Consider the following 22,215-nt stretch of genomic DNA (forward strand, 5'->3'; position numbering starts at 1 on the left):
ATGCTCCAGTCTTTTAGTTAATAAAAGCCTTGCCACCTACTGGCAGGTCTTAAAGGATTGCTCCTAGCCAGACCAGGTCATTCTGGACTGGTCGGCCTACTTGTGATATGCTCCAGTCTTTTAGTTAATAAAAGCCTTGCCACCTACTGGCAGGTCTTAAAGGATTGCTCCTAGCCAGACCAGGTCATTCTGGACTGGTCGGCCTACTTGTGATATGCTCCAGTCTTTTAGTTAATAAAAGCCTTGCCACCTACTGGCAGGTCTTAAAGGATTGCTCCTAGCCAGACCAGGTCATTCTGGACTGGTCGGCCTACTTGTGATATGCTCCAGTCTTTTAGTTAATAAAAGCCTTGCCACCTACTGGCAGGTCTTAAAGGATTGCTCCTAGCCAGACCAGGTCATTCTGGACTGGTCGGCCTACTTGTGATATGCTCCAGTCTTTTAGTTAATAAAAGCCTTGCCACCTACTGGCAGGTCTTAAAGGATTGCTCCTAGCCAGACCAGGTCATTCTGGACTGGTCGGCCTACTTGTGATATGCTCCAGTCAATTAGTTAATAAAAGCCTTGCCACCTACTGGCAGGTCTTAAAGGATTGCTCCTAGCCAGACCAGGTCATTCTGGACTGGTCGGCCTACTTGTGATATGCTCCAGTCTTTTAGTTAATAAAAGCCTTGCCACCTACTGGCAGGTCTTAAAGGATTGCTCCTAGCCAGACCAGGTCATTCTGGACTGGTCGGCCTACTTGTGATATGCTTCAGTCTTTTAGTTAATAAAAGCCTTGCCACCTACTGGCAGGTCTTAAAGGATTGCTCCTAGCCAGACCAGGTCATTCTGGACTGGTCGGCCTACTTGTGATATGCTCCAGTCTTTTAGTTAATAAAAGCCTTGCCACCTACTGGCAGGTCTTAAAGGATTGCTCCTAGCCAGACCAGGTCATTCTGGACTGGTCGGCCTACTTGTGATATGCTCCAGTCTTTTAGTTAATAAAAGCCTTGCCACCTACTGGCAGGTCTTAAAGGATTGCTCCTAGCCAGACCAGGTCATTCTGGACTGGTCGGCCTACTTGTGATATGCTCCAGTCTTTTAGTTAATAAAAGCCTTGGTTTGGATCAACAAGTCTTTGGTTCTTTCGACGCGCATTACAGTGGTCCAGAATGCCCTGAAGAATCTTGGAATTAAAGGATTATTATGCTGCAATGAGGATTACTCAGGATTTTTAGGTGAATGAGTTTGACTGCCTTTCATATCTACAAATGCCATGCACAGTTCCAGTACTTCTTGTATTTATGTATTAATCCTAATTTATTACTTGGTAGGGTAACATGAATTTATGAATTTATTGAGCTGAGACACAAAATGTTGACTGAGCACATGTATTGTGCTACAGATGTAGTATGAAATGTCAGACTGCTCCAGCAAAAGTGAAGAATGATCTTTAAATAAATTAATGCTGCAAGCTGTTAGGAAATGTGCACAGTTTTCTTGCAAACCAGGACTCAAGAGTGAGATCTTGTAAAGAAATGAAAAAAATGTCATTGCTGAAGATTTACACTTGAGTGAATCAATTCAATAGCATTCTCGATAATTAAGAACTATTTCCCATCTCCACACCAGATCTAGGATTTAAAATTTCACGTTGGCATGAAGCTCAAATTACTGTTTAGGGAAAAGGCTTCAAGAAGCATTTTGATGTGGGAGAGGAGAGGGAGGATGTGTTGAAAGTTTCACAGCACATGCCGTGATTGTTGAAAAACAGTACAACAAATACTGAAACATAAAGGAAGGAACATGTTACCAACCAGGGTTGTAAATCGGTGTGGACATCAAAACACAGGATGGAAAGCAAGAGATATTCAATGTTGTATGGGATGTTAGTCAAAGATTTGGAGCGTACGAAGTCGGCAGCTTGAGGTGCGTGACTTATTCTGCTCCAAACCCGGACAGACTGTGGTTGAGGACCCACTGGTGTGATGTAAGTTTTCAGAGTGAGGCAGGGCTGATGCTGGGCTTCAAATAGATCCTGTGGTAACTGATAAAATTAAGTATGTAATAAATAGTATTTTATTACTGACCTTAATTCTCTATCTTCAACTAATTGTAAATCATTAAGGGTTTGAATAATAACTTCCTGTTGGTTCTATCCTATGATAGATTTTACCAGCAAAACAATACTTCACTGTGACAAATTTAAAGCTTGAAATGCATATATTAAATATCATTTCAATAATTAGCCTAAAAATTGTAATTTTATTATCATTGCAGGGATTGGAAACTCTCTCATAAATAAAAATAAATTACTTATGGTTTTTTTTTTGTTTAAATCACTTACAGTACTAAATTAACTTTGACATATTTGAGCCATTGAGATACAATCTTGAAGACAAACGCTTTGGAGAACTGAGTCGGTGCCGACCATCAATCATCTTGCATTCTCATCAACTTTCCCCAGATATAAATCTCACTGAAACACGAAGGGAAATTTACATGGGGCAATTAACTAAAAAAAACTGCACCTCTCTGGGATACAGGAAGAGACCGTAGTAGCTCGAGGTGCTTACTTGTGTGGTCACGGGGGGGGGGATATGTAATTTTTCCTGAGCTCACGATTGAATCCAAGTCTTTAAAATGGGTCACTTTTGTCAATACTTATGGATACTTGTGTTGGAACGGGAAGGAAAAGAAACGTGCTTCAATTTGGATGCAGATAGAGGAGAGTTTAAAAAAAAACAGCATTGCTCATCAAAGCAAGGCACCAATACACTGCTGCCCATTGAAGTGTGATCCAGAAAATAGAAATCAAGAACATTTTTAGAAGACTGGAGAGAGGCTAATGTTGTGTCTTTACTTTCAAAAAAGGATTATCCAGGGAACTACGGAGAGGCGAGCCTCACGCCAGTCATGGCTAAACGACCAGAAGAACATCTGAGAGATGTAATATATTAGCATTTGGAATGGCAAAGTCTCATTAGGGGATAAACAGTATGGCTTTGTGTCCTGAATGTTATTAAAGAGGGTGAACCTTTGCAAAGTGTCAGGCCCTGACGGAGTACCTGGCAGGGTACTGAAAATCTATGCCAACCAACTAGCCGGAGGGTTCACAGACATTTTCAATCTCTCATTGCTGCAGTCAGAAGTTCCCACCTGCTTCAAAAGGGCGTTAATCATCCCAGTATTCAAGAATGTGAGCTGCGTCAACGACCACCGCCTAATAGCGGTGATGAAATGCTTTGAGAGGCTGGTCATGGCCAGAATTAACATGTACCTGCGGCAATTCACCTATCTCTCCACAGCAGATGCAATATTGCTGGTTCTCCACTCGAAAGCAGCAATTCATACATTTGGCTGGTCTTCATTGACTACAGCTTGGCCCTCAATACCATTATTCCCTCAGTTCTGGTCAAGAAGCTACAAGCTCTCAGCCTCTGTACCCCCCCTCTGGAATGGGATCCCTAACTTTCTCATTAGAAAACCAGTCAGGACAAATGGGAAACAAAACCTCCTCCTATCAACACAGGCGCACTCCAAGGATGCATGCTTAGCCCACTGCTCTACTCAATTGTGCTGCCAGGCACAATTCCAATGCTATCTAGAAGTTTGCTGGTGACACAACAGTTGTCAGCAGACGGCAGAATCACATTGGCAATGAGGAAGTGTCCAGGAGGAAGATAGATCAACTTGTTTAATGACGTAATGACCACAACCTTGCACTCAACGCCAGCAAAACCATGGAGAAGATTGTGGACTTCAGGATGAAGTCAGAGGAACACAAACCAGTCCTCATCAAGTGGAGAGGGTCAAGAACTTCAAATTCCTGGGTGTCAACATCTCTGACGATCTGTCCTGGAGCCTCCATGTTGATGCAATCACAAAGAAGACTCATCAGCGGCTATACTAGGTGTCTGAGGAGATTCGGTATGTCATCGAAGACTCTCGTAAACTTCTACAGGTGTACTGTGGAGGGCATTCTGGCTAGTTGCATCACTCCCTAGTATGGAGGTGCCAACTCTCAGGACAAGAATAAAATCCAGAGGGTTGTTAACTTGGCCTCCGACACCACAGGCACCAGACTTCACTCTATCGAGAACATCTACACGAGGCGGTGTCTTAAAAAAGTAGCCTCTATCCTCAAAGACCACCCCCTCTCCAACCCAGGCCATGCCCTCTTCACTCTGCCACCATTGGGGGAAAAGGTACAGGAGCCTAAAGACAATCACTTGATGGTATAACAACAGTTTCTTCCCCACTGCCATCGGATTCCTGAATAATCAATGAACCAAAGACGCTGCCTTACTTTTTGTGCGCTATTATATTTTTTCATAGTTATGTTGTAAAATGGTTATAATATGAACGTTTGTTCTTTGGAAATCACCAAATTTCATGACTTGTTCATGACAATAAATTCTGATTCTGGGAAATCATGCCTCATGATTGTGTTTTTTTTTAAAAAGGGATGGTCAAGAGGATTACAAGGGCAGGGGAGTATATATTATCTACATGGATTTTAGCAAGGCCGAAGACAAGGTTTCACCTGGTATGCTGGTCTGGAAGGTCAGAACGCATGGGATCCAGACTGAGCTGGCCAACTGATACAGAATTGGCTTGAAGGTAGGATTTAGAATGTGATATTGAAGCACTGTTACCCAAATTGGAGGCCTGTGACAAGCAGTGAGCTGTAGGGATTGGGGCAGGTCATCCATATTAGCGGAAAAACTCAAAAATCTGCAGACACTGTGTTGAGATAAAAACACACAAAGCTGGAGAAACTCAATAGGTCAGTGTCCTTTATGTAGCAAAGGTAAAAACACATAACTGACTTTTCAGGTTTGATCTCTTCATCAAGGTATGAGAAAACGTCGGTAGGCATCCGAACAAAAGAGTGGCCGGGGGGGGGGGGGGTGGGTGGGGAGACACACACCTTGTTGCTTAACCTGCTGAGTTTCTCCAGCTTAGTGTGCTTTTACATCTGTATTAGCAACTTGGTTGATGATGTAGTTAGCATGGTTAGTAAGTTTGTGGATGACATCAAGATTGGTCTTCTTTGGCTTGGCTTCGTGGACGAAGATTTATGGAGGGGATAAAAAGTCCACGTCAGCTGCAGGCTCGTTTGTGGCTGACAAGTCCGATGCGGGACAGGCAGACACGGTTGCAGCGGCTGCAGGGGAAAATTGGTTGGTTGGGGTTGGGTGTTGGGTTTTTCCTCCTTTGCCTTTTGTCAGTGAGGTGGTATGGTGAATAATGACAAAGGTTATCTTAGATTTTCCACACGAGTTAGATCAGCCATTCTCAACCTTTTTTTATCTATGGATCCCCCCCAGGACTCTGCTCAACATTTATGGGCCCTATCCCTGTGAAGCAGTCAAGTTTTGATTTCTTCTTTACTTCTCTCCTTTTTTTAACTCTCTTTGGCTTGGCTTCGTGGACGAAAATTTATGACGTGACCCACCCAGCGCAGTTGGGTCTTCAGCTGCATGGATTCGATGCTTGCGGATTCTGCCAGCTCGAGTACTTCGATATCGGTGATAAAGTCATTCCAATGAATGTTGAGGATGGAGCGGAGACAGCGCTGATGGAAGCGTTCTAGGAGCCATAGGTGATGCCGGTAGAGGACCCATGATTGCAGGAGTCCACTTCTCTCCTACCAACTACATTAAATACATGAAAAATGTTATGAGGTGAAAAAAACCTTACAAAATAGATCAAGGATCATATTACAGAACAACATGATTACATCAGAGAAGTAGAAAATATCTTGTATAAGAGAATTTTATGTATATTATTTGTATAATTTTTGTATTCAATATTACTTTTGGATATAGTATGAATTATGATTTAATTGTTTCATTGTTTTAGAAATGGATGTCCTAAGCAAAATAGATTATGTAATAATTGATATGATATGATATGATTTGATTTATGCTATCATTAGTATTCCTTGTGTGAAGGGTTTTTGTTAAACTCAATAAAAATATTTTAAAAAAAGAATACAAGGCTTTTATTTAAATGTGTTGTGGTCCTCAGAGGGCCCTGTTGAGAATAGCTGAACCAGGTGAACTGGGAAAATGGGTCAAGGAATGGCAGGTAGAATTTAACTCACACAAGGGTAAGGTGTTGCACTTTGTTGAACCAGGGTAGGACTTGCAATAGTGACTGTGAGGGCCTGGAGTATACTGTAAAAGAGAGAGAGACCTAGGGGTGCAGGTACATTGTTCCATGAATGTGTCATCGCAAGTTGTCAGGGTAGTAAAGGAGGCATTTTACAATGCTTGCTTTCATGTTTCAAATGCTTAAGATATTGGTGAGATCACACTTGAAGTGTTGTGTGCAGTTTTGATCCAGCCACAGGAAGGATATCATTAAGCTGGAAAGGATGCTGGAGAGATACATCAGAATGTTACTAGGATTGGCAGGCTTGAGTTATAAGAAGAGGCTGGCACTTTTCTCCTTGGGCTGTGGGAGGCTGAGGGTGGACCTGATGGAGGTACAAAACATCATTTGGGGCACAGACAATGTCATCATCTTTTCCCCAGGTTAATGGAAACTAAAATTAGAGGGCACAGATTTAGGGTGAGAGGGGAAAGATTTTAAAGGGGCCCAAGGGGCATGTTTTCTCCTCACACAACAGGTGCTAGCTATGTTGAATAAGCTGCCAAAGGAAGTGGTGGAGGCAGGTGCAATAGCAATATTTAAAAGACATTTAGACAGGTATAGGGATAGAAAATGTTTAGAGGGATATGGGCCAAACGCTGTCAAACCAAGGCTGGACTTACAAAGAGAAAGGTAGGGTCCTAGGGAATGTTGTAGAACAAAGAGTCTTGGAGAATAGGTGCTTCATTTTGTGAAACTTGAGACACTGTTAAACAGGGTGTCAAAGAAGGCCTTTGGCATGCTTGCCTTCATCAATGACTACAGGAGCAGTGACATCATGTTACTATTGTATGAGACATTGGTAAGAATGGACAAAGTATTTTCCACAATTTTGCTCAAATGGCTGTAGGAAGGATATCATTAGGTTGGAAAGGGTGCAGAAAAGATTGTTGGGGCTGGTAGACAAATTCTAAGAAGAGACTGGATAGGCTGCGACTTTTCTCACTGGAGCATAGAAAGCTAAGGAAGACTCTACAGAGGTTTATAAAATCACAAAGGGCATATATAATGTAAATACTCAATCTTTTTCCTAGGATATAGAAATCTAAAACTGAAACCACAAATTTAAGGTGAGAGGGAAAAGATATACAAGAGATATGAGGGGCACCTTCTTCACACAGTGGGCAGTGGGTTATGGAATGAGCTGCCAGAGAAAGGTCGATGCATGAACAATTGTAACATTCAAAAGATGCTTAGATAGGTATATGGATAGGCAAGGTTTAGAAGGATGTGGGCTGAATGAAGTTGTATTATATAGGATTACCCTGGTCAACATAGATATGTTGGGCCAAAGGGCCTGTTTCACTGCTGTAGAACACATGTAACCGACAATGTTGTTACAAGTTCAAATCCAGCATAGATCCACACACTCAAGAACTAAATAATCATCCACTAATACAATACAGATAAAACTCTGGCACATTCTTATGCTTAGAAGTACCAATCCTACATTTCCAGTAAAACACACTAAAAGCCACTAGTGCATTTTTAATGATGTCCAAAGCAATGATTTCTAAGATGGATAGAAAAACAGGTAACAAGCAATTATTTTAAAACTTTAATCTAACTATGAAGTTTAAATATAGAATTAAACTCTTTCTTGATTTAAAAGCATGTCCAGACGCTATGAATTGCATCTGAAACCCTGGATTTCAATCCAGGATTGTAAAGATATCCAAGGCAGGATATAACCGTTTATCTATTTGATTTCCTCTTCACAGTGTTATTGATTTCTTATTTTAAAAGATTGTCAAAACTTTTAATTCAACACTCAAATCCAAAAGTTAACAGAGATGGGCAGTGAGATTGCTGCATGACTGAAATTAACTGCTCATACAAACCCTCAGAGACTCTACTTTTTAATTAAACAATACATATTTATTTTTATATGTACTACATATGTATTGTTTGACTCTATGTGTATTATGTCTGGATGTGTGTTTGCATGTTTATGCACCGAGGACCGGAGAATGCTGTCTTGTCGGGTTGTACTTGTACAATCGGATGATAATAAAGTAGCACTACAGTTTTTATAGTATTATTTTTAGTTTAATGAAATAAAGAATAACTGGAGACTGCAGTAGATAAAATTATAAGACCAGTAAGTGTGTCTACTTTAATCACATAGCTGAATGCATGAAGCTGACACCATTGAGAGTATTCACAAATATTTGCAAATCAAATAATACAGACTCAATAGCAACAAGTCACAGGCACCTTACTTTCAATTTTAATGATACAGCATGGTAGATGGCCCATTCAGCCCATGAAACCCAAGCATTGGTTTGTTTTCTGTGTGGTATAAATTCTTCTTTTCTTTTCTTTCTTTGGCTTGGCTTCGTGGATGAAGATTTATGGAGGGCTATGTCCACGTCTGCTGCAGGCTCGTTGGTGACTGACAAGTCCGATGCGGGACAGGCAGGCACGGTTGCAGCGGTTGCAAGGGAAAATTGGTGGGTTGGAGTTGGGTGTTGGGTTTTTCCTCCTTTGTCTTTTGTCAGTGAGGTGGGCTCTGCAGTCTTCTTCAAAGGAGGTTGCTGCCCGCTGAACTGTGAGGCGCCAAGATGCACGGTTGGAGGCGATATCAGCCCACAGGTGGTGGTCAATGTGGCAGGCACCAAGAGATAGTGTGTATAGATATAACAATCTCAAGTTATTCTAAATGTTCATATGCTATGGACTCAAACAATGGATTGTCTGGTTTCCTTCTCCACAGTTGAGTTGGGCTTTGAGTCAACCACCAAGATTTCTAGACCTACTGTGTGCTGTTCTAAATGTTGTTGGCAACCAGACCCACAACGTAAAAAGCCCAGATATATGAACAAATTCTTGTTACTGACTATTGCTTCATCAATTGCTGTTTGAAGTCAAATTGTTTGCCCAGTAGTTTTTAATGAGTCTTTTTTCTCCCCATCTGGGCTGCCTGCTGGTGGGTCTGGTAATTTAGTGTCTGTGGGTTGGGATATGCCATAAACCTGTAATCTTTTATAAAAAATGTAGCAGCAAATGATTAATTGTTTCTCATCAATTGTACACTCACAAACTAATGGCCCTATAAGAGAACAAAAATCAAATGTTATTCTGCTGGTCACCATTGCAACCTTGCTGGCGATATAAAATAGCAGATACACAGGACTAGCTGTGATATAATGAAAACTAGAAGGATGTAATTATAATTATGTATTTGATGTCAGAGAAATTTTACAAGCTCAGTTTCACATAATGAAATTGAGGAACAATTACCGCTAATCACTCCACGAAAAAAATCTGTGATTAAACCACGAAAGTCTGCAGTCATAATGATTGGAGTAAAAACATAAAAATGCAGGAGGAACTCAGCAGGCCTTGCAGCATCCATAGGAAGTAAAGATATATAACCTAAGGGCTCAGGCCCAAAAACATTGTTTTTTTACAGTTAATATAATTACTTTTAACAATAGAGTTGGTTATCAAGTTTTCATAAAACTTGTGTCATATTTTAGGGTCTCTGCATTCAATTGGCTTTCAATTGCTCATTGACAACTGAAAGTAGAATGTTAATCTACAATTATTCTACCAGGACCAGAATTCCATGAAACTAGTGCATGAAGGTTCCATTAATGATCACTGTATATTGACTAAATTCTTCATGACAGCAGGGTAAAAAAAAATTGGCATTCAGCCACAACAGATGCGACTGCAAGATTATTAACCAGACCATTATACAATAAATCAAGAAATAATACCTGAATGAGTGTCAGAAGTAGATTTCTGTTCTCAATTTAATCACAAGCAGTTACACGAAGGAAGCCCTTAATTATGCATCCGAGCACACAACACACAAGACTATAGAAAAAAAATGATATGAATGAGAAATCCCATTACCTCTATTCCATTCCAGTACATCAACTAGGAATATTTTTCCAGCTACAATTGCCACCATCTGAAAAAGAATTTTATTATAATAATGAGGAAAATATCACTATCCTGATCATTTTAATTCTCCTTGTGTTTTAATTAATAATATTAACTGTGGTGATACAACCACCACAGGGGGGGGGCAACCCTTGTTCCTGTTGGGAGGCTGACTTCACCTGGCCAGCTGTCAATCAACCGACCTGGCTATAGATCTTGAGCCGCCCCTCCCGGTCCAGTCACACGTGGAATCATCGAGACCGAAACTGGTGTACAATACTTTAAATGGATTAAAGCCTGTCGTAGTCTTTCTGTGTTTTATGTCTGCTTGCTGCATCACAACACACGACAATTTAATCCACTTAAAAATATAAAAACCATGGAGAAGTTCCTCACCATTGGAAATCAGGAAATCTACCCCCAAAACCCAGATGCCCCTGCACACTTCAAGATCTGGAAGCATGCGATTGAGGCAATCATCCAGACACAGGCTGAGGTAATTAACACAAACCAGAAAAGCCTCATGGTACTCTGTACTAAATTGGGCCCCCACACTTTCCAAGCCATCAGAGACTGCTCGGACTATGAACCTGCAAGTACCTGCTCAGCATCAGGGTGCAGCAGTCAGGTGAGACAGCAGACACCTATCTGGGGGTTCTGTGTGAGCTAGCTCGTCCCTGCCTGAGACTGGGGTGACCGAACGGGAGGTGGAGTGACTTCTCCAGGATGCCTGTGTGCAAGGGCTACAATCAAGGGGCACCCAACAGAGGCTGCTGGAGGAAAGTAGTACCTCCCTTACCAGAATAATGGACGCAGTCCACTCTCTGGAGGCTGTAGCCCACCACGTGGAGGTATTCGAGGCCTGACTCCCCCAAACTCCTGCCTGGCCGATGTCAATGACTGCCGTTGTTGAAGGACCCTACAGGGAGGAAATGATTGCCGCCACTGATGCAGCCCACCGCTGTAGGTATTGCAGGTCCCGGTGTGGGTTAGACAGGTGGTCCCAAAAGGGGTGACCGGCAAGGAACTTGCATTGCTCCTGATGCGGAAAGAAAGGCTACTTCGCTAAAGTGTGCCTTTCCAGACCCGTTGGGAGTTCTGCTGCCCTCCACCACCAGCCGGGAGCCCTCCCGAATGCCACCATATGCGAAGACTGGGCAGTGCCATTACTTGGCCTGCTAATTCTGCCCACAATGTCGATGTTACCTCTGGTCTGGCCACCTGCCTGCACTGCTGCAGAGTGCTCACCTCGGGCGCTGTCATTTTCCTCCACTTGACTTCCAGCTGCACCAAAGATGTCACGTCTGCCAGCAATGGTGACATCACCTCCAGCTTCACTTCCAGTTGGGTCGCTCAAATGCACTGAGGCCATGTGCATCTGCCATCATGGGCCAGCTGGCCCACAACCACCACAACACGCTCACCTCACAGATGAGACGATGTGTTCAACAAGTGCGTGTACATGATCGCGTACCTGACACTCCCCACACCTTAGAAGGAAGACATGGGCTGCTACTCGCCACAACCATCAGGGAGCAGCGACTCAGACCTTGAGATGGTCCTAGCGTCCACCACACTAAAGAAGGGCATTCCCCATGGACTCGGGGGCTCGATGATGGACATCGCTGTCAACAGCAAGGTAATAAAATGCCTGTTTGATAGCAGCAATCCTGAGAGTTTTGTGCACCCAAACGGCACACGGCACCAGAAACGGGGAGAACGCACTCCCCCCACCAATTGAGAAGGAGGTGCAGAGGATACAACCCAACAGATGGTGACCATGGCAGTGAACCACCGAGGGGCAGCCAACTTTAAGATGGGGGACATGCATCTGGGGACTGGCTCAGGGGAATTAGGTATTGGAACTGGGATTCGAAAGGATGCTGAGGGCAAGAAGGGGGTGTCTCGAAGGGCCTCAGATGTTGAAGGCTTCCTGATCACGTCAGAGATTTGGATCTAGAGCTCGGGTTTCCGTTGAAAATCCAATGATTCACCACTCTTTCGGAGAATCAGTTCCTCCTTATCTCTGTCTCAAATCTTCTCTCCTCAATCTTGAGCTAGTTCATCTCAAGTTGGCTGCCCCTCGGTGGTTCGCTGCCATGGTCACCATCTGTTGGGTTGTATCCTCTGTACGCTGCAGAGGCTGGGAGAGTGCTGGAGGCGAATCCACATACACTCATGGACTCTGAATAGACTCTTTTTTGCTTCCCTTTCTCTCTGACTGTAAGGGTGCTGGGTGACATTAATGGCAACTCTTGGTCTGCCTTACATTTGTCAGAAGGTAATTTCGCGTAACATTACATGTTCTGTACTATCACATGACAATAAAGGAATCTTGAACTAAAAAAGTCAGATTGTTGGAGGAAATTTAAAAAAAAAGGCAAAGGGGGTGGTGGCCGTTATTGCTAGAGGGATTGAACTTAAGTGCAAGGAGAATCTGCTGCAACTGTACTAGGTACTGGTGAGGCCGCACCTGCAGTACAAGTGCAGTTGTAGTCTTCTTACTTGAGAAAGGATATACCAGCTTTAGATCGCAGAGAGGTTTGCAGGTTGATCTGAAAAAAAGGTCATCATACGAGGGGAAATTGAGTAACCTGGGACCAAACATTTGAGTTTAGAATGATCTTATAGAGACATGCAAAATTATGAAAAGAATTGATAAAACAGAATCAGTGAGGTTGTTTCCACTGACAGTTGAGATGAACTAGCTCAAGATTGAGGAGAGAAGATTTGAGACAGAGATAAGGAGGAACTGATTCTCCGAAAGAGTAGTGAATCATTGGATTTTTTGCCCAAGTGTTAGAAGTTGCCTCAATGCATGTATTTAAGACATAGATAGATAGATTTGTGAAGAATATGAAAATTAAGGGTCATCGGGAACAGGCAGATAAGTAGATCGAGTCCACTGCCAGATCAGCCATGTTCTAAATGGTGGTGCAACTTCAGCAGGCCAGATGTCTGTTCCTGCTATTTCTTATGTTCTTAATATTATTTCTGACAACAAAAACTAAAAATAACATGGAAGTACATTGATGGAGCAGCATATCAGTTTTACAGCATTAACCAGTCACCTATATTTGATTGTACCCCAGAACGCTTCCACCAGCGTTGTCTCCGCTCCATCCTCAACATCCATTGGAGCGCTTTCATCCCTAACGTCGAAGTACTCAAGATGGCAGAGGTCGACAGCATCGAGTCCACGCTGCTGAAGATCCAGCTGCGCTGGGTGGGTCACGTCTCCAGAATGGAGGACCATCGCCTTCCCAAGATCGTGTTATATGGCGAGCTCTCCACTGGCCACCGTGACAGAGGTGCACCAAAGAAAAGGTACAAGGACAGCCTAAAGAAATCTCTTGGTGCCTGCCACATTGACTACCGCCAGTGGGCTGATATCGCCTCAAACTCTGCATCTTGGCGCCTCACAGTTTGGCGGGCAGCAACCTCCTTTGAAGAAGACCGCAGAGCCCACCTCACTGACAAAAGGCAAAGGAGGAAAAACCCAACACCCAACCCCAACCAACCAATTTTCTCCTGCAGCCGCTGCAACCGTGTCTGCCTGTCCCGCGTCGGACTTGTCAGCCACAAGCGAGCCTGCAGCTGACGTGGACTTTTTACCCCCTCCATAAATCTTCGTCCGCGAAGCCAAGCCAAAGAAAAAAAGACTGATGTGGCCAAAGTCTCCTTTTTCCATCTCTACAAAAACTGAAGGTTCTCTCAATTATAGGCATGTACACAAAACAAAGGTTCTGGCGTTCTAATATTTTTTTTCAGCTATTTTCTCTCTTCACTTCTCAGTGTAATTGTTTCAAACAAGGTGTTAGCTAATATTGAAATACGACACACTTCACAATTTAAAATTATAACATGTTGTCGGTATATAGTAGTCAACATGTGTATGTTAATTATGTCATGTCAATTATGTTAGAGGTGCTTGTAATGCAAATGTCACTGAACTGAAAACATTCCAACTTTAACATATTGCCCATCTTGAGGTACCAGCTTCTGAAAAAGCCAACATTTCCACAATGGCTATCATTTTCCTAAATAACAAAAGGAATCTAGAATCCTTGGTAGTCATTCTAAAAAAAAAAGGGGGAAAAATGTTTAACTAATTTTAATTGATATTCCATTCAACTTCCACATATGTAATTCAGATTAGAATCAAGTATGATCTGCCCATTTTATTCCCTACTTTTGAAGATCCAAATATAATAGCCATGAAAAATACTTCAGACTATTTTAATTATTTAAGTAATACGAGTCAAAATGCATTAATATTTGTTGAGAAACCTTTGAAGAGCTGCTGAGCACAAGGTCTCAGAATGTGCGAAGGGGGACAATGAATCATAGAGCTGGAGCTTCCAATTGTCTGATTAAGATGAGTGATGGGCGCTTGCACGAATAAAAAGATAAAAGTAGGCAAAATCAAGAGATATCAAATGTTGAGCCTGATCATTTTGAGTGAGACAAATGGAGCCTTATCCTAATTCTGTAGCAGAACAAATTACTTCAGTTAGCAAATTGTCTGCAACTCACTTTTCATAAATTATGTAAGATTGAGTCTACATTTCATATCCATCTCTAGTAGATATTAGAGGATTTGTTTTTCATAGATCACTCCTGCTTACCTATTTTCTCAGTATACGTACCTTTCAATCTTTCAAATTTTTCTCCCCCAATGTAATTTCTCTGCAGGTATCTACCTGATATTTATACCCATTTGTATTACTCATTTCAATGACCTTCCCTGGTTACTTATTCTACTACTCTATTATCCTGACATTGAAAGATTCCATCAGCTTACCTCCTTTCTTGTAACATTTTAAATACCTGACATTTGTTTATTTGTGTCCCTTGGTACTGAACCTTTCACCGCAATGATCAATTCCCTTAATAACTTTGAAAACGTTCATTAGAGCACAGGTATAATTAAGGAAGATGGATACTATTCAGCAATCCTGAAAAGCAGGATACCAACTCCATCAGCACATTGAAAGAATCCAGCTTTTTCTATTGCTACCTAAAAATAAAATAATTCAATTGTCAGCAGTCCTGAATAACCGTCAATTCCAAATTGCTCTTTCATCTTCCCAAACTGAATGCTTCCTCATTCAGTAATTTCATGTTAGAGTACAACTTTAACTTAGATGTAAACTATGAATGTGTAACATTCAGTGTTTTCTTGCAATCATCAATCCTTTGTCGGAGTCAAGACTATTCCCACTATTGCTATTCCCGTGTTATACACAGTTCACCTCTTGGAATTAGTGGCAGTAAAATATCTTGCATCTTTTGCAAGTGTTACTAAAATCATTAATTGTTGAACAGTGAACGATGGGAGACCTGTGAAGCTAGATTAAGATCTCATAAAGAATGTGATCTTTTGGGCCTACCAGGTTTAGGTGGAAATGCAGGAAAAAAAAATTCACAGAATGCATGTATTCTGCATCAATAATGAAAGCAAGGCATTTCTTGATACATCAAGCTAAATCTAAATACAACCTCTGCTAAGGTGTATTAAGAATACACATTCCAAAACCATTATTATAAATTAATAGGTACAGAAAATAATTTTGAACTACAAGGGCATGAAAGCTATGATGATCAGATCATAGTTGAAATTTGATACTTAATTTTATCTTAATACAGTAAAACCCCTGGTATCCAGAATTCAAGAAACCAGCAAAAAAATTGAGGAAAATTAAAATACTAAAATAGTAGGTAAAAAAATATGCAAGGTAAAAATTGTAAAAGTAAATGTTGTTTAAAGTAACACACATCTTTGGTGAAGATGGGAGCAAATATTCGTCCAGAGGAGGGCCTTGGTTGTGCTTAACTCGTAGCAGCTGTTTGAACAAAGTTGTGTGAAACAGCAATGGTGTTGCCAGGATGAACAGCTGGTTGATCCGCTCACTGTTGGAGTGACTCTCTTATCCCTGCTTATTAAGTCACCCTGGTCAGAGGCTTGGGGGAAAGGTGGAGGCTAATTATCTATAGTGTTATTGTTCATCCATTAGGCGGCTCCGTGGAGAGGGAGGAACTTGTATGGAACTTAAATGTTTTCATAGAATGTGACTGAAAATAAAGTAAAATGCTTTGTTTATATATTCATGAAAGAGAAGTTTGATCAGTACAAGTATAGTGTAGACGTTTTGTCTTTCAAACTGTTTATTCTTAACGCAGATGTATTAGTTAGGTATTGTAAAAGTAAAGCAACCAGAAAATACACCTTATCTGGCAGCTACCAATCCCCATGGGCGGCAGCCAAATACCCCATGGGCGGCAGCCAAATACCAGGCGTTTTGCTCCTATTACACATAGGGCCTGCTGTCCTATTTTATCTATGCTTAGTCATCAATGCTGATTCAGGCTCTAACGATACCAACATATTAAAATATTGAGCCCCGTTTTATGTCTCTTTATCATCTCACAAATCACCACTCAACTCTGTAATTACTTCAAGATCAAGATTTCAGTACTCCTACAATTCTTAACTCTGCACACCCGACTTCAACTGCTCCACCAATGATGTCCCACTTTTCACCTGCCCAAGGAGTAGAATTCTTTTCACCTCTATCTTGAAAATCTAGTTTCTCAATCAAGCCTTTCATCAATTATAATGTCAGTTTTCCTAGCTTGAGTTATGCCACTCCATCCAATGTAATTTCTGACACCAACAATGTGATCCCACCACTAGCCACATTTTCCCCCTCCTCCTTCCACAGGGACCACTCCCTCCATAATTCCCTCGTCCACTCTTCCCTTTCCACCAATCGCACCCCCCCCCCTTCACCCCGCTTGATACCTAACCCTGTGACCTCAAGAAATGCTATACTTACAACCACACCTCCTCCCTCACCACCAGTCAGGGCCCCAAACAGTCCTTCTAAATGAATGAACACTTCACTTCTGAATCTGTTGGAGTCATCTACTGCATGTGGTGCTTACCTCTACATTTAAGAGAGTAGATGCAGACTGGGAGATTGCTTCGTTGAGCACCTTCGTTCTGTCCACTGAAATAGCAGGGATACTCCAGTCCATTTAAATTCCCCGTCCTATTCTCATGCTGATATGTCTGTCCGTGCTTTCATGCACTGTCACACTGAGACCACCAGTGAATTGGATGAGCAACATCTCATTTTCTGCCTGGGCACCCTCCATGGCATTAACATTGACTTCTGATTTCATTAGACCCCTTCCTCATCTCTTCCATTCCTTGTCTCCTTTCTTCCAACTTCATATTCACAGAGCCAACCGCTCCCCTGATCAATTCTCAACTTTTATCTCCAGCCCTTCTATCCAAGACCCCCTAAGGCCTCTTAGCTGTTGGCCTGTGCTCCTATTATTCAGGCACCTGCCTAGTTTTTGCTTTACCTTGACAAAGGACTCAGGCCTGAAAATGTTGGTTTTATATCTGTGGGATCTGCTGAGTTTCTCCAGCACTTTTGTAAATTAACCGCAATCACAGCATCTTGTTGCACTCTGTCAAGTTTAGCAGATGCACGTGGTAATTTAAGAAATTTCTGGACTGTGGGCAAGTCCTGGTGTATTGGAAGATGTGATTTCATGGCATCCTTAAAAAAAGGATGAAAGCAAAAGGCAGGAAGGCCACTTTGCTTAACGTCTGTAAACAGGAAAATACACTAAAATGAGACATCTGGTTAGAAAGTGATCCTTCAAGCAGACACAACAGATTCAGGAATGCCAGGTCTTGTCTGATAAAATCTTGTTTACTATTTGATGAGTTCTTTGAGGATATAACAAGCACTGTGGATAGAGGGGAAATGACGGATTGTGTAATATAGAGAGGGGAAAAAAACAATAAAGTGCAAAAAAAGCCCTTAAATAAGTCCCTGATTGACTTTATTATTAAGGAGTCTGATGATGGAGGGGTTTGCAGCTCTTCCTGAACCTGGTGGTGCGAGTCTTGAGGCACCTATACCTTTTTCCTAATGGTTGACGTGAGAACAGAGCTTGTGCTGGGTGGTGTGGGTCCCTGATGATTGCTACTCCTGACAGCAGCATTCCCTGCAGATGTTCTCGATAGTGGGGAGGGTTTTGTCCTGGGCTCTATCCACTACCTTTTTGCAGGGCTTTACACTCAGGGGTATTGGTGTCCCCATACCAGCCAGTCAGCACACTTTCCACCACACCACTGTCGAAATTTGCCAGGGTTTCCAATGTCATACCAAACCTCTGCAAACTCATGAGGAAGTAGAGGCACTGATATGGTGGATAGAGAATTACTTAACCAATAGACAGGATGACATAGATGATTGGCAATCAATGGTAGGCAGTATGGGTAAATGGCCCACTACTGCTCACGACATAGATTAACGATTTGGTAGAGGGGAGTGAGTGTAGAGTATCCAATTTTGTGGATGTCTTGAAATTGAGTGGTAAACCAAACTGTGCAGATGACATGGAGAATCTGCAGAGGATAGATAGGTTAGGTCACCTGGGAATTTACTTGCTGGAATTCAGTAGAATGAGGTGTTTAAGATTTTAAAAGGAACAGACAGAGTAAACGTGGATAGGCTTTTTCAATTAAGAGTGGGGGAGATTCAAACTAGAGGGCATGGTTTAAGATTGAAGGGGGAAAATTATAAGGGGAACATGAGGGGAAATTTCTTTACGCAAAGGGTGGTGGGGATGTGGAATAAGCTTCCGCCAGACGTGGTCGAGGCGGGATCATTGGTTACATTTAAGGAAAGACTGAATAGTTACATGGATAGGAGAGGACTGGAGGGGTATGGACCGGGAGCTGGTCAGTGGGACTAGGAGGGTGGGGATTTGTTACGGCATGGACTAGCAGGACCGAACTGGCCTGTTCTGTGCTGTAAGTGGTTATATGGTTATATGACAAGGTACCTTATAGAAAGATATCAAATTATGAAAGGGATTTAAAAGATCGAGGCAAGACAGTTGTTTCCATTGGCAGGTAAGACTAGAACTCGGGATATGGCCTCAAGATTGGGGGAGTTGCTTTAGCATGGAGATGGCAAGTACCGATTTTCATAGTGAATCTATGGGACTACCTACCCATGGAAGCAGTTGAAGCAGCCTCATTCATTTTATTTTTAGACAGCTGGATAGATTTTTTCCCCCCCCATAGTATGGGAATTATGGGTAATGGGGAAAGGGTGCCAAGTGGAGCTTAATCCATGGCCAGATCAGCATGGTCTTACTGAATGGCATAGGAGGCTTGATGGACCAGACAGCTGACTCCTGCTCCCATGTCTTATGCTCTTTGTATGACATGGGGACAAAAGGGCAGGTACTGTTGATCTGACGTCTTGTTTATTTTTCTGGTTAAAAGACACGGTAATAAAGCTGGCTTTATATCAAAAAAGTCATTATGCCAATCACTACTCTTGCCACTGTTTGAAAATAAAACTTGCATTTCTTATGGATTCCATCCAAAACCTCAATCTTCAAACCACATCCTCAAATTCTAGTCTCTCCTACAAGTGGAAACAATTTTCCAGCCTCTATCCTATCCGTTCCCTTCACAATTTTATGCATTTCTACACAAATGCTTCTCGTTTTTCTGAATTCCAACAAGTACAGTCCCACACAAATTCAATGTCTCCTCGCTGCCAAATGCCATGCCTGGGATCAACTTCCAAACCGGCGCATCTTCTCTCGGGTCATGAGGCAGACTCCAGGTGCAGCCTCAACCCCACCCCCCACCCAACCCCAACCAGGAACCTCCCTGCTCTCGAAATCCTTCCCTCCAACATTGCATTCGCCCGTTGCAGTAACCTGTGGAACCTGAAAATCAACCGTTGGCCAAGACCTTCACCACAAATATGCAGATTCATTTTATCCCCCCCCCTTCCAAGGCCAATAAATTTGCATTTACCAACAGTGTACTCCATCTGCCAGACTTCCAATCAAGTTTTATCCAAAAGGGGGAAAAAAGAGAAATCACCCTTTGGACTTCAGTCTCTAATGGCCAAGTTATTGGAGGGGTTGCCAGAGACCCTCGCTTCTGCACCCGGGCAGCCACGAATGACAGGCCTTTCACTTGAGAATGACTGTGCAATGGGAGGGCTGTCACTGCTTGGTTGGCCCGAGAGAGGCTGTCACAAGGCATCCCCGTCGCATGCTACTCACCCAAGGGAGAAGTCACCCTAAGCCTGAAACCGAGAGGGTGGGTTGAGTCACCCTCGGGTGGGCGAACACCTCGGCGATGGCAGCGCTCGGCCCTTTCCTATTCGGCGCCTCTTCCTGGTCCTGCACCGCCTCCTATTCCCCCTCAACGTGTCACCGCCGCAGCGAGAGGATTACAACGGGCGTCAGCCACAATCCGCCTCCCAACCGGACTGGAAACCCGGAGTTTCGTCATTCACCCCGAGCAGGGAGCATGTAAAGTGTCCCCCCCCCCCACCACATCGCCCCCCACCCCCACCACATCCACCCCCCACCCCCACCACATCTCCCCCCACCACATCGCCCCCCACCCCCACCACATCCACCCCCCACCCCCACCACATCTCCCCCCACCACATCGCCCCCCACCCCCACCACATCCCCCCCACCCATCATCCCCCCTCCCCCCCCACCACATCGCCCCCCACCCCCACCACATCCACCCCCCACCCCCACCACATCTCCCCCCACCACATCGCCCCCCACCCCCACCACATCCCCCCCACCACATCTCCCCCCATCCCCCCTCCCCCCCACCCATCATCCCCCCTCCCCCCCCACCCATCATCCCCCCCACCCATCATTCCCCCCCTCCATCATCCCCCCCCTCCATCATCCCCCCCCTCCTGTCAAACCGGAGAACATCAAAGCAAAAGATATAAATCTGCTCATGTTCCCGCAGGTGAAAAGCAGCCGGAAGTCGCTACGGCCCACGGCCCCGGAAGTGATTGGGCGGGGGGGGAAGGGGAGGGGAGAAAGGAGGCGGGGTGATTGACGAGGTCGCCGGCGAATGGAGGGAGGAGGCAGGGGAGGCGGGCCTTCCCCGCGCCCCGCCCCCCCCCTTTCCTCGGCGCTCGAGAGCCCGCCTGCTCCGCGGGAGCTCGGTGTCGGCTGCGGCGGCCGAGGGAGACGGGAGGGGAAGAGCTCGGGCTCCTGCCTGGAAATAAGACCCTCACTCCACTCCCCCGCCCCCCCCTCCACCTCCCTCACTCCGGACCCTTCCCCGCAGCAGCAACAAAAAGAAGCGGGTTCGCAGGGAGTTTGGAGGAGGAGGAGGAGGCCGGGCGCTGTTGAAGTTCCGCCCGCCCTGACCGTGCGGATCCATTGGGGCAGGGGAGGGGGCAGAGAAAGTCGCCAAGAGTTTTAACCTCCGGAAGAGTGGCGGAGCGATAAACTTTCCTGCCCCCCCCCCCCCCCCCCCCCTCTCTCTGCAGGGATGGCAGGGTGACGAGGGTCTCTAGCCTCCACCTCTCCGGGGTGGGTGGGGGGGGGGGAGAGCGAGTGGCTTGAAGGAAGCCCCCATCGGATGAAGGAAGCCCCCCCCCCCCCTTCCTCTCCTCGGTCAGGACCCGGGGCGGCTTCCGTGCTCGTTCGCTCGCTCTCGGCGCTGGGCGAGGGCGCACCGTCCCAGCCTTGAGCCGCACGGCTTTCTGAGCCCCCCCTATCCCCCCTCTCCCCACTATCCCCCCTCCCCCCATCTGGTTGCCCGCCTGCCTTCCGCAAAGAGGATTGCACCCCGGACCGAGGACTGAAACTTTGAGCTTCCACGGCCGTTCAACGCTGGGATCGGCTCCACTTTCTTTTAAAACTCCCGGGAGCTCCTTTGATTTCGGTGAGTATCGGAGGGGCTCTCGGGCGCATTGGGGGGCGTTGAGTATTGGAGGGGCAGTCGGGCTTATTGGGGGCATTGAGTATTGGAGGGGCAGTCGGGCTTATTGGGGGCATTGAGTATTGGAGGGGCAGTCGGGCTTATTGGGGGCATTGAGTATTGGAGGGGCAGTCGGGCTTATTGGGGGCGTTGAGAATTGGAGGGGCTCTCGGGCTTATTGGGGGGCGTTGAGTATTGGAGGGGCTCTCGGGCTTATTGAGGGGCGTTGAGTATTGGAGGGGCACTCGGGCGCATTGGGGGGCGTTGAGTATTGGAGGGGCAGTCGGGCTTATTGGGGGCGTTGAGAATTGGAGGGGCTCTCGGGCTTATTGGGGGCGTTGAGTATTGGAGGGGCACTCGGGCGCATTGGGGGG

General features: G+C 44.5%; 1 protein-coding gene across 2 annotated transcripts in view; it reads left to right on the forward strand.

Moving 5' to 3' along the window:
• The first annotated feature begins 21,034 nt into the window (after window positions 1-21,034).
• The window catches only part of LOC138742669 (divergent protein kinase domain 2A-like), a 140,015-nt gene continuing 138,834 nt past the window's right edge, over window positions 21,035-22,215 (forward strand). For both annotated transcript variants that reach the window (XM_069897385.1, XM_069897386.1), the window contains exon 1: window positions 21,035-21,805. The gene's annotated coding sequence lies outside the window, so the exon portion shown is untranslated. The remainder of the gene's footprint in view (window positions 21,806-22,215) is intronic.

This window comes from Narcine bancroftii, chromosome 9, assembly GCF_036971445.1.
Source record: "Narcine bancroftii isolate sNarBan1 chromosome 9, sNarBan1.hap1, whole genome shotgun sequence".
NCBI lineage: Eukaryota > Metazoa > Chordata > Chondrichthyes > Torpediniformes > Narcinidae > Narcine > Narcine bancroftii.